This window comes from Mobula birostris, chromosome 4 (assembly GCF_030028105.1).
Source record: "Mobula birostris isolate sMobBir1 chromosome 4, sMobBir1.hap1, whole genome shotgun sequence".
Classification (NCBI taxonomy): Eukaryota; Metazoa; Chordata; class Chondrichthyes; order Myliobatiformes; family Myliobatidae; genus Mobula; species Mobula birostris.
The window spans coordinates 91,144,395-91,172,088 of NC_092373.1; the positions used below are offsets into that span (position 1 = coordinate 91,144,395).

General features: G+C 44.8%; 1 pseudogene; it reads left to right on the forward strand.

Moving 5' to 3' along the window:
- Positions 1-710: 710 nt before the first annotated feature.
- Positions 711-26,750, forward strand: LOC140197059 (uncharacterized; annotated as a pseudogene).
- Positions 26,751-27,694: the final 944 nt, after the last annotated feature.

The following is a 27,694-nucleotide window of genomic DNA, read 5'->3' on the forward strand; positions in this document are numbered from 1 at the left end:
TTCATGCAACGTGTCATACGTTAGAGCTAAGTCCAATTGAAACTGTCCTGAAGAATCTTTTCAACAGACCTTCATAGGTTTTTCTGTCACTCACAGATCCTGTTTCATTCTTCATTGCTTTTTCAAAATGAAAACACAGTGCTTCATAATTTTGTCACACTGCTGAAACTGTTCGAAATGAGCTAGCCACGCACCTGGTGCCCAGAACACGGCCTAGTTGCAAATTTATAGTTCTAGTTGAGAGGCACATTCAGACAGTTCCTTTTGATTTGGAGGTGATCTACTGTAAACAGAGTACAATTTATCCATAAATGATTGAAAATGATTCATTCTATGAAGTTCTCTCACTGAATCACCTACTGCAAGTTCTAATCTGTGATTAAGACCGTGCCAATTTGTCACATCAGGGTTATGTTCCTTGAGAATTGTAACAGCACCAGATTTGACACCAGACATTACGTTCGCCCGATCACTAGCAAATGCTACAAGGTTCTGTTTCTAACAGTAGAGAGAATAATAGTAGAGAGTGTAAAAGAGGTTTACCAGGATATTATCTAGATTAGAGGGCATGAGCTATAGCGAGAGGTTGGACAAACTTGTGTTGTTTTCTCCAGGGCGGCGCAGGCTGGGGTGAGACTGGATGGACGTTTATAAGATTATGAGTGGAGTAGACACAGTAGACAGATGGTATGTTTATCCTGGGGGTTGAAATGTCTAACACATTTAAGGTGAGAGAAGATGTGAGCGGCAAGTTTGTTTCTTTCTACATGAGTAGTGGGTAGCTGGAGTGCTCTGCCTGGGGTGATGGGAGACCCCACCAGTCACGTGATCCCCTTTGCCCCTCGCATTTAACCGCAGTTATAACAAGCTCTTCGCGCATGCTCACAGTCTCTGGCTGGGTGGTGCTGAAGTGGATCTGATGTTGGCCGTGAGCCCTGAACTGAGAGGCATTTAGTACCAAGTTATCTGGGCTCGTCAGAAATGTGTAGACTTCACTGAATCTGCATTGAACGATCCAAACCAGGAGCCTAGGCTGTCTATTTCCGCAGAATTGAAACGGGAGTCCCGTCAGCAGGTCACGTGAGGCTGTTTGCCGCAGATCTGCCCCGCCCTCCGCTTTGTGACGTATGATCACGTGGTGTGTGCTACCCTCCCCGGATGGGTGGTAATGCTTCCTCCATGTTGTGTTGGAGAAATCTGATGTTGGCCCCGAGACCCGTTAACTCGCCTCGCTTCCTGAGGCTCCTCACATTTGTCCTTGAGCTTTATGGCTGTTGTGTCTTCTCCCCGATTGGAGTGGGTGAGAAAGGAGAATGACCCAGGCTGTGGGGATCTTTGATTTCACTGTCTGCTTTACTGAGGGACTGGGAAGTCCAGGGAGGAGAATGGTTTCTGTGATGTGCTGATCTGTATCCAAAGGACCCTGCAGTCCCTCACAGTCATAGGCAGAGTAGTTACCATGCAATTGCGTGAAGTGTCCGGATCAGAAACTTTCTATGGTGTGTTGATAAAAATTTGGTGAGGGTCAAAGGGCATATGCCAAAATTCTAATTGTTTGTTCTAACTTCGTCATTTTAGGATCTTTTATACAGTAGGATGTGCGATTAATTCAGAATCTGTGTATTGCTGGAGGATCATCAGTGATTGTCCTTGATCCCTTCTCCCACCTGGTTCCATCTGCTCATCCCTGCCCATCTTGTTCATCCTCTGTCCAGTCTCCGAACCCCCTCCCCCCCGCTTCAGTGATATGCGTCAACCATGTGAGTCAACCTCGGTCCACCCTGTATCTCACCACCTCAATGTTATATATCAGCAATCTTTCTTCTAACCTTCGTCTTCTTTGTGAAGTGTTCATTTACACCTTTGGCTTTGCTGAGTTATTTCCAGAATCAGTTTTTGTTAACTGGAATGCCAGAGGGTCATCAGGTACCAGTTCTGTTGTGTATTGGTGTGGAGGTGTTAGTTATTCAACTGTGACTGGCTGACACACTGCAGCATTTTACTGGCAGCAAGGAGTACTGGGAGAGTTGGTGCTTGGGCTATAATCCTGTGATCGACATTCCAGGCATATGGAACTGCTGGTGTTTTGGCTTTGACTTTAGTTAGTGCTTCTACAGGTGGGGCTGGATGGTCATCCTTCTGCAATAAAGCAGAAATTTCGAGCAGCTGGACATTGATTGTGGGGAAATCCCGGATTGCACTACCCAGTGTGAGATGTGGGGATGATGTGTGAGACTCTTAGGGTTGGTGAGTGGCAGATTCAGCTGTGTGACTCTGTGAGTGGGGTCCTGGGATATCACAGTTTTTGACCCGGGTAAATTGGACCTGGGGATCGAGATGGCCAGGTTTATGAGGTGTTGAGCGAGTATTTCTGGTCTGCGATGTTTGTTTCTGGAGTTCCTTTGGAAGCAATGACTGCTAATCTGAGGAGAGGATGAGTTCCCATTCCATTCTCACAGGGGGAGGCTATGAGTAAATGGGCTGTTCCATGTTTACAACAGTAGAAATAGGCCCATGAGTTTGTGTTCAAACTGTGATGGAAATCCCCCCTCACTGTCACCTGTCTGTGACTCGGTGGGGAAATCAAGCAGAATCTGAAATTGCTGGAGATCTGCACTAAAAACAGAAAATGTTTGAAGTCATTCTGACGAAATGTTATTAACCTGAATTGTAAAGTTTGTTCCTCTCCCCACACCTATTCCTCACCAGCTGAGTGTTTCTGGAAATTCCAGTTTCTTTTTGTTACATTCACCCTGGAATGGTTTATATTTCCTGAAATGGACCTGTTTTAACCTGGGAATGGAAATAGCTCGTTCTGTGATTGTAGAACAGTAAAGAAAGCTCAAATGTTCCCTGTAAATTATTCTGGTACCAGTCTGTCTGTTATTCCTGGGAATGTGTTCAGTACCGTTGTTGATAACAAGGTTTATAAGAATAATTTCAGGAATAATCAGCTTTATGTACAGTATTGTTATGAACCAGCAGCAATAGATATGAAAATGAGTCAGGCTTTATAAACAAACAACAAAATTTATTAACCTCTGCTCAAAAACACAGAAAAGTAAACAAACGACGAACATAACTGGAAGTTAGCAGTTATGCGGCAATATCTAACAAACAGTCAAACTTAGAAACAGTTCTCATTGAAGCACAGTCTTAAAGCGGTAAATTCAAAAGTCCAAGTAATTTATACAATCATTAAGGAGAGACTTCCCCGAAACAACAATTCCTTCGAAGAAATGACAAATCTGTCAACCACAGCGGAGAGATGCCTTGTCAGACAAAATCACGAAGAAATAAAGTGTCTTAAAGTAACTGACCTTTTGGCCGGAGGGTGGTCACTGCACAAACCTTCCCGACCTTGCAGGGGTTTAACTGGAACGTGCATGCCACAATTTCCGGAACGAAGATTCAAAAAGTTTGATCTCTCCCAAATGGCTGAATGACATTAACTTTACCCAATCCTTTGGGTTTGGATAACACTGGTAATGTCTTCACTCTCCGATACTAGACTGTGAGGGAAAATAAACGTGCAACAAACAAAACCGGTGGTGTCCAGCACAACAGCCGACCGGCAACAACGTGGTTGCACCTTTAAATAACAACAAGAACTGTGTCACAGTGGCGGCTTTTCATTTATACCATGCCATCACGTGACATTACATCACTCCACTATCACAAGACCATTCCATCCTCCCACTCACAAAATCTTACTGTGGCATGTAACAGTATGAGGAGCATTTGATGGTTCCGGACCTGTGCTCAGTGGAGTTCAGAGGGACGGTGGGGGTGGTGTGGGTTTGTATGGTTAAGTAAACCTACTGAATGCTGAAAAGCCTGGATACAGTGGACATGGAGAGCATACTTCCATTAGACCGAGAGTTTGGGATCTGACAGCACAGTCTCAGATTAAAGATGCTTCCCTTTGAAACTGAGAAAATTATTTGGGCCAAAGATGTCTGATCAGTGGAATTTGTTGCTGCAGAGGTAGGTTGAGGCTGCCATTTGAGTAATTTTATGACAACGATAAATATAATCATGATTGCTAAGTAGCTCCAGGGTTACAGGAGGAAGGCAGGAATATGGTGTTGGAATAAATATCAGCCATGGTTGAGTGGTGGGCAGACCAGATGGATTGAATCACCTAATTCTGTTCCTGTGCCTTATGTCTCACCATGACTGAATGATGGCTCCTTCTTATCCCATATTGTTTTGTGCCGTGTGAGGGACAATAAAAGATTGTTCACTGAGATCATTATATTTGACTTCAGCATTTAAATTTCAATGAGTTTTGTTCTTAGTAACATTAGGCAGAAATGTTTGTTTCTCCTTTTTGTTGTTAATGTGCTTCATTGTCTTTCATGTTAAAGTTAGACCTGTGGTGAGAGATTCATTGGAAGAAAAACCCCAACAGGAAGCAAACCACGACTGAAGACGAGGGAACAGCAACAAGTGAACCAGCCCGAGGATTGAGAGCATCAACTGGAGAGAACCCATCTGACTCAGAGAATCCAGTGATTCGGTCAGGGGAAAGTTTGGTGAGTTTCATTTACTCAAACACTGGTCCTTTAGACATTACATAACTGTACAAAGGAAGGTAGGAAATCATTGGAGTGAGACTGAATGTGCCCAGAAGAACCAGTTATGCCTCTGTCAGCCCCAGTTGCAATCATTCCAGGTCTGATAATGTGCTTCCAGCAGCCCAGCCCTTTAAAACCACTCCCATTCTGTGGAAGTCGAATGCAGATAAAGTCACTCAGAGACCATATAAGTACAAACTCTTAATTCCAAGCACCCAGGGCTTACTCAGTTAGTCGTTCAAACAGGAACAGTCTATAACTGTTCCCACCCAATCCACTAACTGACTAACAATTCCCCTTACACCACAGATATATCTGTCCAGATACCCCCAACACAAGACAGGCTGGAGCCAAAGTTATTTCCTACATGACAGCCCTTAAAGACGAATTACAAAATAGTCATCATGGCTTACACACACAGAACAGACTGAAGCTGTGCTATCTCTACGCATGAGTGCACAAGGAGATAAGCGTCCTGAAACCCTAGCTAGCTACACTCAAGAAGAAATATGGCTCAGCATGGCTCAGCACATCTGTTTGTCATCAGCAGTTTCTTTCAGAAAAAAACAGGCTGCTATTGTTAACCCTTTTACATACTTTATCATTCCCTCCTTTTGATCATTACATGATCAACAAAGCAGTAATTGTTTACAGAGAAAGCAACTGAGTACAGCATTGACTTATCAGTGGGTAAAAACAGCGTGCAATGTTAATTATTACAATGATATGTACAACTATTAGGCCATAATGCAATATCTCACCCCACATATTACCGAACAGGCCTTCGAAGACCACCATTTCGACCCTTCGGTGAACCCGTGTAAATCCTGCCCTACTTTCTTGATGCTGTCAATCTCCTTGGCAGTGTGCTCGGAGAGGGATGTAATGTTAGTAGAGTCATCAGGGATATAGGTGCAGCATTCTGTGTCAATAATAGCACAGGTTCCCCCTTTCTCAGCCAGGATAAAATCTGAAGCCATACGATTCTGTGGGACTGTTTGCCGGATTGCAATCATTTCAGTGGATATTTCTGTTACTTGGGCCTGTGTTTCTGTCGGGGCCCCTGCAGTATTGTGGCCAGCTCCTCAAGTGCTGTAGCCAAATTGATTATCTCTCGTGAATTCCTGGCTACTCCGTAGGAGAGAAAAGTGATCATCCAAAATCACTCAGTCTCAGCTTCTCCGCTGCTGGGCACCTGCAAGTATGGCCAGGATGCATGTTTCCCAGTACAGGAAGTTCTGTTTGGTGGGGGCCTGAGATACCAGCCCTCAAAACACTGACAGCCACAATCATAGAAACCATAGAAACTACAGCACAGAAACAGGCCTTTTGGCCCTTCTTGGCTGTGCTGAACCATTTTCTGCCTAGTCCCACTGACCTGCACACGGACCATATCCCTCCCTACACCTCCTATCCATGTATCTGTCCAATTTATTCTTAAATGTTAAAAAAGAACCCGCATTTACCACCTCGTCTGGCAGCTCATTCCATACTCCCACCACTCTCTGTGTGAAGAAGCCCCCCCTAATGTTCCCTTTAAACTTTTCCCCCCTCAGCCTTAACCCATGTCCTCTGGTTTTTTTCTCCCCTCACCTCAGTGGAAAAAGCCTGCTTGCATTCACTCTATCTATACCCATCATAATTTTATATACCTCTATCAAATCCCCCCTCATTCTTCTACGCTCCAGGGAATAAAGTCCTAACCTATTCAACCTTTCTCTGTAACTGAGTTTCTCAAGTCCCGGCAACATCCTTGTAAACCTTCTCTGGACTCTTTCAACCTTATTTATATCCTTCCTGTAATTTGGTGACCAAAACTGAACACAATACTCCAGATTCAGTCTCACCAATGCCTTATACAATCTCATCATAATATTCCAGCTCTTATACTAAATACTTTGATTAATAAAGGCCAATGTACCAAAAGCTCTCTTTACGACCCTTTCTACTTGTGACGCCACTTTTAGGGAATTTTGTATCTGTATTCCCAGATCCCTCTGTTCTACTGCACTCCTCAGTGCCTTACCATTAACCCTGTGTGTTCTACCTTGGTTTGTCCTTCCAACATGCAATACCTCACACTTGTCTGTATTAAACTCCATCTGCCATTTTTCAGCCCATTTTTCCAGCTGGTCCAAGTCCCTCTGCAGGCTCTGAAAACCTTCCTCACTGTCTGCTACACCTCCAATCTTTTTATCATCAGCAAATTTGCTGATCCAATTTACCACATTATCATCCAGATCATTGATATAGATGACAAATAACAATGGACCCAGCACTGATCCCTGTGGCACACCACTAGTCACAGGCCTCCACTCGGAGAAGCAATTCTCTAGTACTACTCTTTGGCTTCTTCCATTGAGCCAATGTCTAATCCAATTTACCACCTCTCCATGTATACCTAGCGACTGAATTTTCCTAACTAACCTCCCATGCAGGACCTTGTCAAAGGCCTTACTGAAGTCCATGTAGACAATATCCACTGCCTTCCCTTCATCCACTTTTCTGGTAACCTCCTCGAAAAACTCCAATAGATTGGTCAAACATGACCTACCACGCACAAAGCCATGTTGACTCTCCCTAATAAGTCCCTGTCTATCCAAATGCTTGTAGATTCTGTCTCCCTCCAATAACTTACCTACTACCAACGTTAAACCCACCGGCCTATAATTTCCCGGATTACTTTTCGATCCTTTTTTAAACAACGGAGCAACATGAGCCACTCTCCAATCCTCCGGCACCTCACCTGTAGACAGCGACATTTTAACTATTTCTGCCAGGGCCCCTGCAATTTTAACACTATTCTCCTTCAAGGTCTGAGGGAACACCCTGTCAGGTCCCGGGGATTTATCCACTTTAATTTTCCTCAAGACAGCAAGGACCTCCTCCTGTTCCATGTGTACAGTTTCCATGATCTCACTACTTGTTTCCCTTAATTCCATAGACTTTATGCCAGTTTCCTTAGTAAATACAGACGCAAAAAACCTATTTAAGATCTCCCCCATTTCCTTTGGTTCCGCACATAGCCGACTACTCTGATCTTCAAGAGGACCAATTTTATCCCTTACAATCCTTTTGCCCTTAATATACCTGTAAAAGCTCTTTGGATTATCCTTCACTTTGACTGCCAAGGCAACCTCATGTCCTCTTTTAGACCTCCTGATTTCTTTCTTAAGTATTTTCTTGCGCTTCTTATACTCCTCAAGCACCTTATTTACTCCCTGCTTCCTATACATGTCATACAACTCCCTCTTCTTCTTTATCAGAGTTGCAATATCCCTTGAGAACCAAGGTTCCTTATTCCTATTCACTTTGCCTTTAATCCTGACAGGAACATACAAATTCTGCACTCAAAATTTCTCCTTTGAAGGCTTCCCACCTACCGATCACATCCTTGCCAGAGAACAACCTGTCCCAATCCACGCTTTTTAGATCCTTAAAAACGCAAACAACAGGAATTCTGCAGATGCTGGAAATTCAAGCAACACACATCAAAGTTGCTGGTGAACGCAGCAGGCCAGGCAGCATCTCTAGGAAGAGGTACAGTCGACGTTTCAGGCCGAGACCCTTCGTCAGGACTAACTGAAGGAAGAGTTAGTAAGAGATTTGAAAGTGGGAGAGGGAGAGGAAGATCCAAAATGATAGGAGAAGACAGGAGGGGGAGGAATGGAACCAAGAGCTGGACAGGTGATTGGCAAAGGGGATACGAGAGGATCATGGGACAGGAGGTCCGGGAAGAAAGACAGGGGGGGGGGGGACCCAGAGGATGGGCAAGGGGTATAGTCAGAGTGACAGAGGGAAAAAAGGAGAGTGAGAGAAAGAATGTGTGTATAAAAATAAATAACAGATAGGGTACGAGGGGGAGGTGGGGCATTAGCGGAAGTTAGAGAAGTCGATGTTCATGCCATCAGGTTGGAGGCTACCCAATGGCCACACATTTTAATTCCACATCCCATTCCCATTCTGACATGTCTATCCACGGCCTCCTCTACTGTAAAGATGAAGCCACACTCAGGTTGGAGGAACAACACCTTATATTCCATCTGGGTACCCTCCAACCTGATGGCATGAACATCGACTTCTCTAACTTCCGCTAATGCCCCACCTCCCCCTTGTACCCCATCCATTATTTATTTTTATACACACATTCTTTCTCTCACTCTCCTTTTTCTCCCTCTGAATATACCCCTTGCCCATCCTCTGGTTCCCCCACCCCCCGTCTTTCTCCCCAGACCTCCTGTCCCATGATCCTCTCATATCCCCTTTGCCAATCACCTGTCCAGCTCTTGGCTCCATCACTCCCCCTCCTGTCTTCTCCTATCATTTTGGATCTTCCCTTCCCCCTCCCACTTTCAAATCTCTTACTAACTCTTCCTTCAGTTAGTCCTGACGAAGGGTCTCGGCCTGAAACGTCGACTGTACCTCTTCCTACAGATGCTGCCTGGCCTGCTGCGTTCACCAGCAACTTTGATGTGTGTTGTTTTTAGATCCTTTCTCATTTCTTCAAATTTGGCCTTCTTCCAGTTAAGAACCTCAACCCTAGGACCAGATCTATCCTTGTCCATGATCAAGTTGAAACTAATGATCACTGGAACCAAAGTGCTCCCCTACACAGACTTCTGTCACTTGCCCTAACTCGTTTCCTAACAGGAGATCCAATATTGCATCCCCTGTAGTTGGTCCCTCTATATATTGATTTAGAAAACTTTCCTGAACACATTTTACAAACTCTAAACCATCTAGACCTCTAACAGTATGGGAGACCCAATCAATATATGGAAAATTAAAATCCCCTACCACCACAACTTTATGTTTCCTGCAGTTGCCTGCTATCTCTCTGCAGATTTGCTCTTCCAATTCTCGTTGACTATTGGGTGGTCTGTAATACAATCCCACTAATGTGGCCATACCTTTCCTGTTTCTCAGCTCCAACCATAAGGACTCAGTAGACCAGCCCTCTAATCTGTCCTGCCTGAGCACTGCTGTAACATTTTCCCTAACAAGCAATGCTACTCCCCCACCTTTCATTCCTCTGCCTCGATCACATCTGAGACATCGGAACCCTGGAATATTAAGCTGCCAGTCCTGCCCCTCCTGTAGCCAAGTTTCACTAATTGCTATAACGTCATAATTCCACGTGTCAATCCACGCCCTCAACTCATCCGCCTTCCCCACAATACTCCTAGCATTGAAATATATACACCTCAGAAGATTTTTACCACCACTCACAACCTTTCTATCAGCAGATTTGCTTGAACTTTTAACATCATTTATTTTCACCCCAGACACACTGTCAGCTCAGGCACTCTGGTTCCCATCCCCCTGCAAATCTAGTTTAAAACCTCCCCAATAGCATTAACAAACCTCCCTGAAAGGATATTGGTCCCCCTGTAGTTCAAGTGTAACCCGTCTCTCTTGTACAGGTCCCACCTGCCCCAGAAGAGGTCCCAATTATCCTGAAATCTGAAACCCTGCTCCCTACACCAGTTCCTCAGCCACTTGTTCATCCTCCAGAGCATCCTATTCCTACCTTCACTGGCACCTAGCACAGGTAGCAATCCTGAGATTACCACCCTCGAGGTCCTGCTTTTCAACTTCCTACCAAGCTCTCTATACTCACTCTCCAGGACCTCTTCACTCTTCCTTGCTATGTCATTGGTACCGATGTGCACCACGACATCTGGCTGGTCACCCTCCCACTTCAGAATGTCATGCAATCGATCAGAGACATCCTTGACCCTGGCACCTGGGAGGCAACAAACCATCCTGGATTCTCTATCACAACCACAGAACCTCCTATCTGCACCTCTAACTATCGAGTCCCCTATCATTACCGCTCTCCTTTTTTTCCACCCTCCCTTCTGCACTGCAGAGCCAGACTCAGTGCCAGAGATCTGACTGCTGCAGCTTGTCCCAGGTAACTCATCCCCCCAAACAGTATCCAATGCGGTATACTTGTTGTTGAGGGGAATGGCCACAGGGGAACCCTGCTCTGCCTGCCCTTTCCTCTTCCCTCGCCTGACAGTGACCAAATTTCCTGTCCTCTGCTCCTTTGACGTAACTACCTCCCTGTAGCCGCTATCTATAATCTCCTCATTCTCCCGAATGATCCGCAGGTCCTCCAGCTCCTGCTCCAGTTCCCTAACGCAGTTTGTTAGCAGCTGCAGCTGGATGCACTTCTTGCAGGTGTCGTTGTCAGGGACACCGGAGGGCTCCCTGACTTCCCACATCCTGCAAGAGGAGCATTCCAACATCCTGCCTGGCATTCTCTCTACGCTAGACAATCTGAACAAAAAAACTAATCGGAGCCTACCCTGGCCTCTGCCCGTTCTCGCCGAAGCCTGTTGAGCCAAAGCCATCCCACTCTGACTCAGTCCACTCCGACAATGGCCGCTGTATATGGTGGTCTGCTTTTAAACCTTGGCGCGCTATGTCACGCCCCTGCGCAGTGCAGACCCTTCTCCCCGAGCAGTGTTTAAGAAAAAAAAACGACTTTTTCTACCCGAATTCTTCCACTCTCTTCTTTAGCTGCTTGCTTCGACTGGACCACAGTTCCTCACCTCACTTCCCCGGGAGTTATTTGAGAAAGCCCAGGCTGAGAGTTCCTCACTCTGGTTGAGCGGGATTACTGACATTGGAATCATAGTTTTACCATGCTGGGGAATTTCACCACAAACCCAGCAGGTCCCCAGTTCTACCTGTTTGGCACAGGTGTGACAGAGAGACAGAAAGGTGTTAACATGGGGGCCCCCGGATGCTGGGGTGAGCCCTCTCAAAGACATAAACACGAACACCACTATCAACCAATACATTTTCCTTTAGTCCAAGAGAGTCATTCTACTCAGTTCCTTCAGTAACACGTTTGTAGTCTGTTCGATGTATCCACCGAGATTGCCCCTTCAGTTTCACAGCTGTGGGAGTGGTCAGTAACACCTGATATGGTCCTCTCCACCGAGGTCCGAGTTTCCCTCGATCCCAGTTCTTGCTCAGGACAAAATCCCCAGGTTCTGTGGTGGGATAGTCACTCCTCTCTGCAGGGTAGTTCTCTTCCTTGTAAGCCTGTCGTACCTGCAAATGTAATGTTAGGAAAATTTTAGTTAGTTAGCATATATATTTCCTCATCTCTTCCCCGAGGGTATGCATATCCAATTAAGCATCTCTGGCAGGCCGTACCTGGGAATTATTTCCCATAATATACGTTCACAACAGATAGCAGTATCATCGGTAGTTGGAATAGCTTCAGTCCATCTACTAAACACATCTATAATAACTAAGCAGTATCTATAGCAATGTACTCTGGGCAATTCAATAAAATCAGCGTGTAGACATGAAAAAGGTTCACCTGGCAAGGGAGTCGTACCCAGTGTGCAGGGTGAAATCTAGAACTTCTGCCAGTAATGCACTGCCCTCTCTTCCTTTAATTCCTTTGCAAGGCCCTGACTTAATTACAGACAGAAGTTCATTCCTGTCCTTATCAGAGAGCCCTCCTCCCTTTACTCAAACGAGGGTACAATGTATAATATTATCATCTAACAAGGGTACAATGATTAATGTTATCAGCTCTCAGTGTGTCTGTCTGCAAGCCGCAGAGAAATGCTAATGAGCCTGCCTTAGCTAACCGTTGAAGACAAAGTTTACTTCAGTTCAAAAAATCCTATTCAGTCCCAATTATTCTGTTAGCCAGAGCTTACACTGGTTTAAAATGATTTTTTTTTATATCCTCAATTCCTCAGGAGGGTTCAGGGGAAATATTTATGTCCAGTACAGAAACTGGTGTTACCTGTGTATATTGTGACGATACAAAAGTTGCTGGAGAATTTACAAGCGGGAAGAAGTGGAGTGATATTTGGAAATCTGACTTTTTAAAGCATAATTTAGCAAGCAAACCACATATGGACAATGTGCAAAAGCTCTGGTGAGAAAATCCTTTATTACTCATTACAGGCCTGCTACATAGGTTGTGTGAGAGAGCAGATGAACTTGATCGAACTCAGAGGAAATCAAAGTCCTTATCGACAGTGAATTGCTAGCTGTTAAAGTGAATACCTCTCTATATTAAATTCACTGTGCATGTGTTGTCACTGGGTAAAAAAATGCACAATGCAGGTTTTATGTGCACACTGGTAATTACAAATTAGAGGGGACATTGGTGGAAATGTGGGGAGACCTCCAGTGTCCCTGATGCCCTCACCTACAAGATGTGCATCCAGCTGCAGCTTGTAACCCTGCACTCAAGGAGTTGGAACTTGAAATGGATGAATTCCAGATCATCCAGGAGTTGTGGGGGGAGGGGGTGATAGCTATGAGATGAAGAGAGGTGAGTTACACCCAAGGTGCAGGACACAGGAAACTGTGAGAGAAAGGAAGGGGTATGAGGTTAAGTAGCCATCGCAGAGTACTCTTGATGCTATCCCACACAACAACACTTTAGAAACTGTTGGCGGGGGGCTTACCTGTCAGAGGAAAGTCAAAGGGGTAATAGGGGATTTGTTAGTTAGGGGAACAGAACAAGAGGGGACTAATATCCTAGTGGGAAGGCTTGCTCATGCTAGTACGGGGGGAGAGGTGATGTGGTTAAAATAATTTGTAGGGGGAATGGGAGCCCGAATGACAGAACAGATAGTGGAGAGGGTGAATTGAATTGAATTGACTTTATTACATACATCCTTCCTATACATGAGGAGTAGAAATCTTTATGTTACGTCTCTGTCTAAATGTACAATGTGTAATTTATAGTCATTTATGATGAATAGTTTGTACATAGGACAGTCAATATAACATAAAAATGCAATTGTATCAGCATGAATTAACCATTCTGATGGCCTGGTAGAAGATGATGTCCCAGAGTCTGTTGGTCCTTTTGCTGTGATACCATTTCCTGGATGATAGCCGCAGGAACAGTTTGTGGTTGTGGTGATTTGGGTCCCAATATCCTTTGGGCCCTTTTTACACACCTATTTCTGTAAATGTCCTGAATAGTGGGAAGTTCACATCTACAGATTCGCTGGGCTGTCTGCACCACTCTCTGCAGGGTCCTGCGATTGAGGGAAGTACAGTTCCCATACCAGGCAGTGATGCAGCCAGTCAGGATGCTCTCAATTGTGTCCCTGTAGAAAGTCCTTAGGATTTAGGACCCCATCCCAGACTTCTTTGACCATCTGAGGTGAAAGAGGTGCTGGTGTGTTTCTTTCATAACTCAGCCGGTATGTACAGACCATGTGAGATCCTTGGTGATGTTTATGCCGAGGAACTTAAAGCTGTTCACCGTCTCAACCCCAGATCCATTGATGTCAATAGAGGTCAGCCTGTCTCCATTCCTCCTGTCATCCACAATCAGCTCCTTTGTTTTTGTGACAATGAAGGAGAGTTTGTTTTCTTGACACCAGTCAGATGTTGTTCAGACCTCAGACAGAGTCAGCAATCAAATGGCTGAGCATGGTGCGATGAATGTGCTGAGCTGTGTATATCACAATGCAAGAAGCATCGTAGGTAAGCCAAGTGAGCTCAGGACAGGGAATTATGATATTGTAGCCATTACTGGGTGTTGGTTGCACCCAACATTCTGAGGGATTTCGAGGAAATAATTTGTAGAGAGATCGCAGACCATGCCAAGAAACAAAGTTTGATTCAGTAAGTGATTTTAACTTTCCATATATTGACTGGGTCTCCCATACTGTAAAAGGACTCGATGGGGTAAAGTTTGTCAAATGTGCCCTTAATCAGTACGTAGAATTCCTGACAGTCTGTTAGGAAATGATCCAGGGCTGGTGACAGAAATTAGAGACAGTAATACCATGAGATTCAAAGTAAGTATGGAAAAAGAGCAGTCTGGACCATGGGTTGAGATTCTAAATTGGATAAAGGTCAATTTTGATGGTATCAGAAAGAATCTGACATATGTTGTTGGGGACAGGCTGTTTTCTGGCAAAGGAGTACTTGGTAATTGGGAGGCCTTCAGAAGTGAAATTTGGAGAGTGTCTAGTTTGTATGTGCCTGCCAAAATAAAAGTTGAAAGGTAACTGGTGCAGGGTACCTTGGCTTTCAAGAGATATTGAGACCCCAGATATTTTGTTCCTCTAAATGCCTCAGCCTGTTGGGTTCTACCAAGAGTCATTCATGACTGCAATATCATAATTCCACACCCTGAGCTCATCTGACTTTTTATTTTAGTTATAGAACATAGAATAGTACAGCACAGTACAGGCCGTTCGGCCCACAATGTTGTGCCAACCCTCAAACCCTGCCTCCCATATAACTCCCCATCTTAAATTCCTCCATATACCTGTCTAGTAGTCTCTTCAACTTCACTAGTTTATCTGCCTCCACCACTGACTCAGGCAGTGCATTCCACACACCAACCACTCTCTGAGTAAAAAACCTTCCTCTAATATCCCCCTTGAACTTCCCACCCCTTACCTTAAAGCCATGTCCTCTTGTATTGAGCAGTGGTGCCCTGGGGAAGAGGTGCTGGCTGTCCACTCTATCTATTCCTCTTATTATCTTGTACACCTCTATCATGTCTCCTCTCATCCTCCTTCTATCCAAAGAGTAAAGCCCTAGCTCCCTTAATCTCTGATTATAATACATACTCTCTAAACCAGGCAGCATCCTGTTAAATCTCCTCTGTACCCTTTCCAATGCTTCCACATCCTTCCTATAGTGAGGTGACCAGAACTGGACATAGTACTCCAAGTGTGGCCTAACCGGAGTTTTATAGAACTGCATCATTACCTCATGACTCTTAAACTCTATCCCTTGACTTATGAAACCTAACACCCCATAAGCTTTCTTAACTACCCTATCTACCTGTGAGGCAACTTTCAGCGATCTGTGGACATGTACCCCAAGATCCCTCTGCTCCTCCACACTTCCAAGTATCCTGCCATTTACTTTGTACTCTGCCTTGGAGTTTGTCCTTCCAAAGTGTACCACCTCACACTTCTCCGGGTTGAACTCCATCTGCCACTTCTCAGCCCACTTCTGCATCCTCTCAATGTCCTGTGACAATCCTCTACACTATCTACAACACCACCAACCTTTGTGTCATCTGCAAACTTGCCAACCCACCTTTCTAACCCACATCCAGGTTGTTAATAACAGTCACGAAAAGTAGAGGTCTCATAACAGATCCTTGTGGGACACCACTAGTCACAACCCTCCAATCCGAATGTACTCCCTCAACCATGACCCTCTGCCTTCTGCAGGCAAGCCAATTCTGAACCCACCTGGCCAACTTCCCTGGATCCCATGCCTTCTGACTTTCTGAATAAGCCTACCGTGTGGAACCTTGTTAAATGCCCTAGTAAAATCCATGTGGATCACATCCACTGCACTACCCTCATCTATATGCCTGGTCACCTCCTCAAAGAATTCTATCAGGCTTGTTAGAGATGATCTGCCCTTCACAAAGCCATGCTGACTGTCCCTGATCAGACCATGATTCTCTAAATGCCCATAGATCCTATCTCTAAGAATCTTTTCCAACAGCTTTCCCACCACAGACTGGTCTATAATTCTCCGGACTATCCCTACTACCTTTTTTGAACAAGGGAACAACATTCACCTCCCTCCAATCCTCCGGTACCATTCCCGTGGACAATGAGGACATAAGGATCCTAGCCAGAGGCTCAGCAATCTCTTCCCTCGCCTCGTGGAGCAGCCTGGGGAATATTCCGTCAGGCCCAGGGGACTTATCCGTCTTAATGTATTTTAACAACTTCAGCACCTCCTCTCCCTTAATATCAACGTGCTCCAGAACATCAACCTCACTCATATTGTCCTCACCATCATCAAGTTCCCTCTCATTGGTGAATATCGAAGAGAAGTATTCATTGAGGACCTCGCTCACGTCCACAGACTCCAGGCACATCTTCCCACCTTTATCTCTAATCGGTCCTACCGTCACTCCTGTCATCCTTTTGTTCTTCACATAATTGAAGAATGCCTTGGGGTTTTCCTTTACCCTACTCGCCAAGGGCTTCTCATGCCCCCTTCTTGCTCTTCTCTGCCCATTCTTAAGCTCCTTTCTTCCTTCCCTATATTCCTCAATAGGCCCATCTGATCTTTGCTTCCTAAACCTCATGTATGCTGCCTTCTTCCACCTGACTAGATTTTCCACCCCACTTGTCACCCATGGTTCCTTCACCCTACCATTCTTTATCTTCCTCACCGGGACAAATTTATCCCTAACATCCTGCAAGAGATCCCTAAATATCGACCAAATGTCCGTTGTACATTTCCCTGCAAAAACAACATCCCAATTCACACCCACAAGTTCTTGCCTTATAGCCTCATAATTTGCCCTTCCCCAATTAAAAATGTTCTTGTCCTCTCTGATTCTGTCCTTTTCTATGATAATGCTAAAGACCGGGGAGTGGTGGTCACTGTCCCCCAGATGCTCACCCACTGAGAGATCTGTGACCTGACCCGGTTCATTATCTTCTGTTGGTTTCTTAAAGCTTCCCAACAGTTTTTGCTCTTTTAGTTGCCCTCTCTTTGTCTTTTCTGTTGGCTTTGGCTTCTCGTATCAGCCACGGTTCTGTCCTCCTGCCTTTCCAATTCTTCCACTCTTATCTGTCACTCAGCTCCCGAATTGCTCCCAGAAACCCCAGCCATTGCTGCTCCAATGTCACTGCTACCTTTTCCCTTCCAAACAAGTTTGGCCAGCTTCTCTGTGATAGAAACATGGAGAAGTTCAGGATGGAAACAGGGTATTTGGCCAATTTAGTCAATGCCGAAAAAACATTTAAGCTGTCTAATGCAACTACCTGCACCAGGACCATCGCCCTCCATACCCCTACCATCCAGGCTCCCATCCAAGCTCATATTCACCACTTGTGCTGGCGTCTCATTCCACACTCTCACGACCATTTCAGTGAACAGCTTTTCCAAATGTTCCCGTTAAACTTTTACCTTCCCCACTTACCCATGACCTCTTGTTGTCATCCCACCCAACCTCAGTGCAAAAAGCTGCTTGCATTTCCCCTATCTAAACCCTCATAATTTTGTATACTTCTCACAAATCCTCAAAGCAATGTATAATTCCCTTGTTTATGTTTTGAGCCTTTTTAGGTGTATAAGATGATGAGGGGCATTGATCGTGTGGATAGCCAGAGGTTTTTTCCCAGGGCTGAAATCGCTAAAACGAGGGGGCATAGTTTTAAGTTGCTTGGAAATAGATACTTGAGGGGATGTCAGGGGTAAGTTTTTTACCCAGAGAGTAGTGGGTGCGTGGAATGCACTGCTGGCTATTTGCGTGAGAGTGTTTCAGTTCCTGTGGGGCCAGGCACTCATGCAGCTCAGTGGGAACAGGGAATAATACCAATGGAGAGAGTCAAACTGAGCCGGTTCACAGATTGGAGATGGCAGAAATACCCCATTCTTATAGAGACAGGGGCAGCATCAGAGAGTTTGATGGTCTTTTCAGATACCAGCCCTGTGCCCAGTTAGAAGATGACTTCTCTCTCCAACTTGGGTTGAACTCCACTGTAACAGTGTGATGCCAGATCACACCTCGACAACTCCAGTGATCTCATCTGAAATGTTGTCCTACACCTCACTGATGGATTTTGTAAATCTTTTTACAGGTTAAAAATGACAGGGAATTTGTCCACAAGAATCTCGAACATAACACGCCAGTTTTGCTGTCTCTGTCCAGATATTTAAGAAGTACAGCCAGGGATTCACTCGATCATCCTTCCTGCTCAGACTGTGGGGAGAGATTCACTAAATCATCTGACCGACTGGCACACCCATCATTTTACACAGGGGGGGTCCCATTCATCTGCTCAGACAGTGGGAATGGATTCAGTCAGTCATCTAAACTGCAGAGCCACCAGCGAGTTCACACAGGGGAGAAGCCCAACACCTGCTCGGACTTTGGGAAGAGTTTCTCTCAGCCAATTCAACCAAATGTGCATCATTGAGTTCACACAGCGGAGAGGCTGTTCACCTGCTCTGAATGTGGGAAGCGAGTCAATCAGTCATCTAACCTTATGTAACTCTAGCTTCGGCTAGCAGCTTAATATAGGGGGTGTTATCCCCCCACAGCCCGGCCAAACTTAAGGAATCTCATTTTGGTGGATCCTGCGCAATGTGTCCCCTGTTACAAATCAGTACGCTGAAATAGCAAACAGTACACAATATGTGATTATACAATTGAGCTTTATAATTCTTGCTTTGACTGTAGGGTTAGTGAAGTAAACAGAAACAAAAGCAAAAGGGCCCACTCTCTCTATTCGTGTCTTCTCATCTCTCCCCAGCAAAAGACTGAAAATCTCTCTTCCAGACTCACAAGAGAGGACATTCTTGTCATTGGATAGCCCCGCTCTCCAAAACCCTGTTATCTCTAGCCGTAACCTAAACATTGCTGCTGCAGAGAAACCATTACTTCAGCAGTGAAACACTGCACAGAGGCCATTACATGAGCAGTGAAACCTGACAGCATGTTACACTTATGACACACTACCGGGTTCACACTGGGGAGAAAGTTTCAATAAGCTGCATGCTGGATATTTGTCCATCCCTGTTGCTGAATGCAATTTCGAGAGTGACTGTCGGTGCTGAACTCTGCAATTATTGCTGCTGCTCACCACACTCAGTTCTGCACCCTGGTCACTGGGCATGGGAGGAGTTTCTTCTGCTGCATATTCACCTTTAATGGGACTAGGAGTTTAATATTCTGGATCTGAGACAAATAAATCAGTTTTATTTTAAACTCTGTCTCTGGTACTTAGTGAATTTATAACACACTAGTGTACAGTAGAGAGTTAACTCAGGCTGTCTGGACCCTGCCAGTGATTCTGTTCTACAACAGTCCTTTTAAATCCTCCCCTGTTGTTCATCTCTCACTCTCCCTGCGGTGATGGGTTCCAAACAGTCACCACTCTGTGGGTGAAGAGGTTTCCCTTGAATTTTCTGCAGACTGAAGAAGTCGAGCTGACCACGGTTCTGTCTGAGATGTTCTTCACACCTCTAATTTCTGTGCTGAGGAAGAATCACTTCATTAGGATGTATCTACCATGCACCTCCGGAATTGCTCCCAGAAACTCCACCCATTGCTGCTTCATCGTCATTCCTACCAGATTCCCCTTCCAATCAAGTTTGTCCAGCTTCTCTGTCAAAGAAGCATGGAGAAGTTAAGTGTGGAAACATGCCATTTGTCCCATATAGACAATGCTGAAAATATTTAAGCTGTCTGATGCAATGAGCTGCACTGGGACCATAGCCCTCCATACCTCTACCATCCAGGTACCTATTCAAACTTCTCTTAAATGGTGAAATCGAGCTCACGTCCACCACTTGTGCTGGCTTCTCCTTCCACACTCTCACAATCAATTCAGTAAAGAGGTTTTCCACATGTTCCTGTTAAATTTTCGTTAAATATGGAAGACACTTACCATGACCTCTTGTTGTCATCCCACCCAACATCAGTGGAAAAAGCTGCTTGCATTTACCCTATCTATACCCTCATAATCTTGTATACTTCCAACAAATCCTCAAAGCAATGTATAATTTCCTTGTTTATGCTTAGAGCCTTTTTTGGTGTTTTCGATGATGCAGGGCATTGATTGTGTGGCTAGCCAAAAGCTTTTCCCAGGGCTGAAATGGATAACACGAGGGGCATAGTTTTAAGCTGCTTGGAAATAGGTACCGAGGGGATGTCGGGGTAAACTTTTTACACAGAGTGGTGGGTGTGTGGAATGCACTGCCAGCAGCGATGGTCGAGACAGATACAATAGGATCTTTTAACAGCCTTTTGGGTAGGTACATGGAGCTTAGAAAAATACAGGGTTATAGAGAAATAGAGGGCTATGTGGTAGGAAAATTCTAGGCAGTTTATAGAGTAAGTTACATGGTTGGAACAACATTGTGGGCAGAATGGCCTGGAATATGCTGTAGGTTTCTATGTTCTATGTTGAACAGCAAAATAACCTTGGCTATCCAACGATCCTCTGATAACTCTCCTGACACAAAGGATGATTTAATTATCTCTGCTAGGGCCCGACAATTTCTGCAGTTGCCTCCCGTAGGGTCCGAGGGAGCAGCTTGTCATGTCCTGGAGATTTATCCACCCTAATCTGCCTCAGGATAGAAAACATCTCCTCTGCTTTAATCTGTACAGGGTCCACAATTTTAATGCCACTTTTCCACACTCCCATGGACCCTGTGTCCATCTCCTGAGTAAATAGGGATGAAAAAAATATTTAAGATCTCCCCCATCTGCTTTGGTTCCACATGTAGATTGCCATTCTTGTCTTCCGGAGGGCCAACTTTATGCCTTGCAATCCTTTTGCTCTTAATCTATCCCTAGAATCCCTGAGGATTATCCTTCATCTTTTCTGCAAGGGCAATCTCCTGCCTTCTTTTAGCCATCCTGATTTATTTCTTATGTGTTCTCTTGCATTTCTTGTACTCCATAAGAACCTACCTGCCTATTTTTGTTATGCGGCTCCATTTTGTGCTTCACCAGGGTCTCAATACCTCTTGAAAACCAAGGTTCCCTACAGTTTCTATCTTCACCTTTTATTCTGACAAGCACGTACCCGCTTTGTACTTTAAAAATTTCATTTTGAAGGCTTCCCACTTCCCACACACACCTTTGCCATATGGCAGCCTGCCTCAGTCCACAGTTGCCAGATCCTAGTGTCATAATTCGAGGTGTTGATCCATGCCCTGAACACATCCGCATTTCCTACACAGCTCCTTGTATTGAAATATACAGGGCTCAACATATTCCCTGCACCATGCTCAACTCTTTCATTCCTGACTTGTCTGAGGACTGAACAACATCTGTCTCCACACCTCCTCCACTATCTGTTCTGTTATGCAGGCTCCCATTCCCCCTGCAACTTCAGTTTAACCCCCCCCCACGCACATCTGACCATGCAGCTGTATTACCCCTTTGGCTTTCATCTTCCAGATCAATAAAAAGGAGGTGCATACTAGGTACAGGCAGATAGGAACAAATGGGGTACATGCGAGATACAGGAAATTCAAGTGAACACTTCGGAAAGAAATAAAAGAGGGCATGAGGTTGCCCCAGCAGACAAGGTGAAGGAGACTCCTCAGGGACTCTGCAGATATGTTAAGAGCAAAAAGATTGCAAGGGACAAAATTAATCCTCTGGAAGATCAGAATGGTAATCCATATGAGGAGACAAAATAATAGGGGAGATTTTTTTTCTACAGCCGTATCTACTCAGGAGATGGACACAGAGTCTATAGAAGTGAGGCAAAGTAGCATCAACTTAATGGACCCTGTACAGATTACAGAGGTGGAGGTGTTTGCTGTCTTAAGGCAAATTACCCTGGATAAATCCTCAGGGCCTGACAAGTTGTTCCCTCAGACCCCGCAGAAGACAAGTGCAGAAATTGTCGGGGCCTAAGCACAGATATTTAAATCTGGGAAAGTGCAGGGACCGGATAAATAAGTATTTGGATAAATCTAGACTGATTAAGGATAGGCAACATGGCTTTGTGCATGGTAGGTCATGTCCAACCAATCTTATAGAGTTTCTTGAGGAGGTTATCAGGAAAGTGGATGAAGACAAGGCAGTAGATGTTATCTACATGGACTTTAGCAAGGCACTTGACAAAGTCTCATATGGAAGGTTGGTCAAGAAGGTTCAGTCATTCAGCCTTCAAGATGAGATAGTAAATTGAATGAGACACTGTCTTTGGGAGAAGCCAGACTGTGGTAGCAGATGGTTGCTTCTCTGACTGGAGACCTGTGACTAGTGGTGTGCCACAGGGATCAGTGCTGGACCAGTTGTTGTTTGTCATTTATATCAGTAATCTGGATGATAACATGGTTAGCTGGATCAGCAAAGTTGTGGATGACACCAAGATTAGTGGTGTCATGGACAGTGAGGAAGACTATCATGGCTTGCAGTGCGATCTCGACCAGCTGGGAAAATGGTTTGAGAAACAGAAAATGGAATTTAATGCGGATAAGTGTGACGTGTTGCACTTTGGTTGGACCTAGACTGGTCGGGCAGTGAGGAGTGCTGTAGAAGAAAGGGATCTGGGAATACAGGTCTATAATTTACTGAAAGTGGTGTCACAGTTATATAGGATGGAAAGAAGTATTTTGGCACATTGGCCTTCATAAACTAATGTACTGGCAACAATAGATGGATGTTATGTTGATTTGTAGAAGACATTGGTGAAGCCTAATTTGGAATATTGTGTGCAGTTTTGGTCACCTACCTAATTGAAAGATGTAAGAGAGTTTGAAAGAGTTCAGAGAAAATTCGCAAGGATGTTGCCAGGTCTGGAGTACTTGGGTTATAAGGAATGATTGAACAGGACAGGGCTTTATTCCTTGGAACGTAGAAGATTGAGGGGAGATTTGATTGTGACAGAGGGGCATAGATAGGATAAATGCAAGCTGGCTTTCTCCACTGAGATTGGGTGGGACTACAACCAGAGGCCATGGGTTAAGGGTGAAAGGTGAGACGTTAAGGGAACATGAGGGAAACCTCTCCACACAGATGATCATCTGGGTGTGGAATGAGCAGCCAGCACAACTGGTGCATGCAAGCTCAATTTCAACATTTAAGAGGTTTGTATAGGTAGGGGTATGGGCGTAGACAGTTTAAATAGGTCAACACAAACTAGGTGGGCCAAAGCGTCTCTTTCTGTGTTGTACTTTTCTATGATTGTGACAAGAACATGAAATAATACTAATACTCACTCTAATTCCTTTTAACAGCTGTGCAGACGAACCATACATCTGAGTAGGAGATATTTACATGGCGTTAAAATTGTGGCACTTTAAATTAACAGTACATAAAAGAAAATCCCAGCTGCACGTCAACTAAGGCTATTTGCATGAGGCTGTTTCAGTTACTGTGGAGCCAGGCACCCATGCAGCTCAGTGGGAAGAGGGAATAATACCAATGGAGAGAGTCAAACTGAGCCAGGTCACAGATTGGAGATGGCTGAAATGCCCCATACTTATAGAGACAGGAAGAGCATCAGAGAGTTTGATGGTCATTCCAGATACCAGCACTGTGCCCATTTAGAAAATAATTTCTCTCTCCAACATTGGTTGAACCTCTCTGTAACAGTGTGATGTCAGATCACACCTTGGAAATTAAAGTGATCTCATCTGAAATGTTGTCCTTCACCCATTGATGGATTTTGTAAATCTTTTTACAGGTTAAAAATGACAAGGAGTTTGTCTACAGGAATCTCGAACACAACACACCTGTTTTGCTGTCTTTGTCCAGACATTTAAGAAATGGAGCAAGGGATTCACTCAATCATCCTTCCCACTCAGACTATGGGGAGGGATTCACTCACTCATCTGACCATCTAGCACACCCGTCATTTTACACAGGGGAGAGGCCATTCTCCTGCTCAGGTAATGGGAATGGATTCACTCAGTCATCTCAACTGAAGGTACATCAGCAAGTTCACACTGGGCAAGGACATTCATCTGTTCTGTATGTGAGAAGGGATTCAGTCGGTCTTCTCACCTGTGGACACACCAGTCAGTTCACACTGGGCAGAGGCTATTCATCTGCTGAATTTGTGGGGAAGGATTCATTCAGTCATTTGACCTAATGGCTCATCAGCGAGTGCATACCAGGAAGCGGACGTTCACCTGCTCAGACTGTGGGAAGGGATTTCCTCACTCTTCCACCCTACAGAGACACCAGTCAGTTCACACTGGGGAGAGCCCATTCACCTGCTCAGACTGTGGGAAGGGATTCATTAAATCATCTCAGCTACTGAGACACCTGTCAGTTCACACTGGGCAGAGGGATTTCACCTGCTCAGATTGTGGGAAGAGATTTCCTCACTCTTCCACGCTACAGAGACACCAGTCAGTTCACACTGGGGAGAGCCCATTCACCTGCTCAGACTGTGGGAAGAGATTCACTCACTCTTCCAACCTACGGAGACACCAGTCAGTTCACACTGGGGAGAGGCCGTTCACCTGCTCAGACTGTGGGAAGGGATTCACTCGGTCATCGGACCTACTGAGTCATCAGTCAGTTCACACTGGGGAGAGGCCATTCACCTGCTCAATCTGTGGGAAGAGATTCTCTCAGTCATCCACTCTACAGAGACACCAGCGAGTTCACACTGGGGAGAGGCCATTCACCTGCTCAGTCTGTTGCAATACGTTCACTCAGTCATCCCACCTACAGAGACACCAGCAAGTTCACACTGGGGAGAAGCTGTTCACCTGCTCAGACTGTGGGAAGAGATTCACTCAGTCATCCACCCTATTGGCACACCAGTCAGTTCATACTGGGGAGAGGCCATTCACCTGCTCAGAATGTGGAAAGGGATTCACTCGGTCATCCGAAGTACTGGCACACCAGTCAGTTCACCGTGGAGAGTGGCCATTCACCTGCTCAGAATGTGGAAAGGGATTCACTCGCTCTTCCACCCTATTGGCACACCAGCGAGTTCACACTGGAGAGCGGCCGTTCAGCTGCTGTGAATGTGGGAAGGCATTCACACGACCATCTCATGTACTGAAACACCAGCAAGTTCACACTGTGTAGAGGCCGATCACATGCTCAGACTTTGGGAAAGGATTCTCTCAGCCATCCCCACCAAATGTGCATCATTGAGTTCACACTGGGAAGAGGCCTGCTGTAAATGTGGGGAGGGATTCACTCAGTTATCTAACCTTGTGACACACTACCGGGTTCACACTGTGGAGGAAGTTTCAATAAGCTGCATGCTGGATATTTGTTCGTCACTGTTGCTGAATGCAATTTCAAGAGTGACTGTCGGTGCTGAGCTCTGCAATTATTGCTGCTGCTCCCCACACCCAGTTCTGCACCCTGGTCACTGGGCATGGGAGGAGTTTCTTCTGCTGCATATTCACCTTTAATGGGACTGGAGTTTAATATTCTGGATCTGAGACAAATAAATCAGTTCTATTTTAAACTCTGACTTTGGTACTTAGTGAATTAATAACACACCTAGTGTACAGTAGAGAGTCAACTCAGGCCGGCTGGACCCTGCCAGTGATTTTGTTCCATGGCAGTCCATTTAAATCTTCCCCTGTTGGTCATCTCTCGCTCCCCCTGTGGTGATTTGTTCCAAACAGTCACCACTCTGTGGGTGAAGAGGTTTCCCTTGAATCTTCTGCAGACTGAAGAAGTCGAGCTGACTGCAGTTCTGTCTAAGATAATCTTCACCCCTCAAATCTCTGGGCTGAGGAAGAATGACATTGGTAGTTAACCTCCTTATTCACAGCACGTTTGCACATTATGGGTCATTTCACCCAAAGACTGAAAGCAGAATGGGAAACCATTAGTTGGATGTTCAACAACGCAGGGTCAGAAACCAGAGGCGGGTCTGCACAGGGCAGGGTTTGGGGCTCTAGATGATGTTCAGGGTAAGAACGTATGATGAGGAGAAGGGAATCAGCAGCAGGGCATTGCAGCAAACAACAGAGTAGCAACATTTGGAAGCTGATTGACTGAGAAAATATTTTGGTTCTCTGACTGATGACACAAACAATACCTGTTGTGAAGTGCTCCATTGGTCAAGAAAAATGTGTGTGTTGGGATGGTTATATCTATTGAGGGAGTTATTCCTGCTTGTTTATCCTGTAATATTATATGTGGATAGTTATTATGGATTGTCCTATCTGAAATAATATAATGATTATCATATAATTTGTAAGATTTTGACTAAAACTGGATCAGACTTGAATTTATCTGCCTTTATGAAGTGGTGGAGGGCATTCATGAGTTTGTATTTTAAAGCAAGATTTTGGTGAATGATATTTGCCACTTGATTGTACCTTTGTAAGTAATCAGATTGAGTTAATCTGCTGCAGGATCCTGAAATGTATTGGATTGTGTCTGGTTTCTCTTGGCATTTTCTGCACTTACTGCCTTGTTTGTTTGTATTTCATGTATTTTCATTTTTTTTTTCCTTTTGTTAACCACCTTGTCCTGTATTTCTGCAAGGAACCCCTCCGTTTCTGGGAAGAGGGATCCAACTCTCAGTCAGGTGCTCGATGCTTCCTTGTCACCATCTCATCTGCTCAGATCGTTGAGATGCCTGCCATGGAGGGTCATACTCATTCACTGGTTAATGTTTTCTTCCATAGTGATGATTCATTTTTCTGAGTTGGCCTCTCATTGAAGTTTTCTGGTCTGTATTTCTTATCACGATGGCATACACACACCTGGAGTGCTGAATTCTGTTCATTTTTGATGAAAATATATACTTAGAAGTTTTATCTGACTGTTGTGTGATTTTTTTTTTCATGTGTTATTTCTCTTCCTCCTTCTATCCAAGGTGGTGTTAATCTAAGTGGGTTTGAGTGTAAATAGTTCTTATTTATCTTTGTAAATGTTACTGATTGAAATGGGTCCGAGATATTTTTATTTTAAAAAGTCAATGCTGGTGTAAGGGGTTTCTTCTTATATGTTAGTGCTAGGTGAATAAAATGGCTTCTCTGTAATGTTAACTGCTGAGCAGCTTGTTTGGGTTACATTACTGATTAGAGAGTTGTATTCATTTGCTAACCAATTGGGATAGATGTTATTCTTTCTTGTGTGTCTGTAAGCTATTGTTTTTGCGGGCTTTGGGGGAGATGGCGCGATGGGGACGGAGAGAGGAGACACGATGCTGTAAGCTGGGTGATGGAACAGACCCCGAGCGGTAGACCAAGGCCCAGGGTGTTGGGGAGGAGAACCGAAGAGGAAGGATGTGCTGGACGTGCTCTGGTCGACCACCGTGGTTGGTTCCAGGCGGTGGGTCGAGGGGGTCAGAGCAGATGGCATGGTGGAAAAAAGACCCCATTCATTGAGCTCCAACGGTTGTGCACGGAGTGGTTGAACTCTGATAAGTTTGGCACCTTTTACTTTCCTTTTCTATTTTATCTCTATTAATTACATATTTCCAGTAAGATCTATAGACTGTAATCATTTAATCGCATATGGTGTATTGTCTGTTATTTGGTGGGGAGGGGTACATCACACAGCATCCACACAAACTTGATTACCTAGGTTGGTGGGGTCGAAGGCTGCTCCCCCTAGACAAAAGCGAGCTGAGCCAGTCTGAGGCTTACCATGGGGCTACATTGGTATTGATAAAGTGTTTATTACCTTTATTGTATTTGTTAAC